Source organism: Notothenia coriiceps, unplaced genomic scaffold, assembly GCF_000735185.1.
Source record: "Notothenia coriiceps isolate Sejong01 unplaced genomic scaffold, NC01 NC01_scaffold00037244, whole genome shotgun sequence".
Classification (NCBI taxonomy): domain Eukaryota; kingdom Metazoa; phylum Chordata; class Actinopteri; order Perciformes; family Nototheniidae; genus Notothenia; species Notothenia coriiceps.
Window position 1 is genome coordinate 8879809 of NW_011369945.1, and position 798 is coordinate 8880606.

Consider the following 798-nt stretch of genomic DNA (forward strand, 5'->3'; position numbering starts at 1 on the left):
ACACAGACACATACACACAACACACACAACACACACACGCACCACACACACACACACACACACACCACACACACACCACACACACACACACACACACACACCACAGGTCAGGAATTAAATCTACGAAAAAAACCAAAGACACCAACACCAAGGAGTGTAATACACAGCCGACTCCGTTTACTTCTGGAGCACCGGCGACACGTCGAGGGTTCCACGGGCAAGACGAGTCCTACCATTTCACGTTCGGTGTCAGTGAGGTGTCCGTGGCTCTCGGGACACGACTGTGTGTGTGGCGTGTGTGTAGTGTGTGTGTGTGTGTGTGTGTGCGTGCGTGCGTGTGCCGTGCGTGCCTTGCGTGCCGTGCTGGTGCGTGCTGCGTGCGTGGCGTTGCGTGCGTGCGTTGCGTTCCCGTGCGTGTGTGTGTGTGTGTGTGGGTGTTGTGTTGGTGTGTGTGTTGTGTGACACACACACACACACACACACACACACACACACACACACACACACACACACACACACACACACACACACACACACACACACACATGCTCCTCCATGCTTATACAAACTGTGTCTCTGACTCAGAAGATGAAAATACATTTCCTTCACAAACTACCTCCCCACTGAGCTCCAACCTAAAGATGGGTGAAGACGGGGGGCCTTCTGAGGGAACACAGGCAACATGTCAGCAGAGCAGCCCTGTCCCCCTCTAAACACACCGCCTGACAGCACACATCTTGATGAGTCACTCCTCCTGAGGTATCCCTCAATGACAGGCCTCGTCCAGTGCAAAATTCG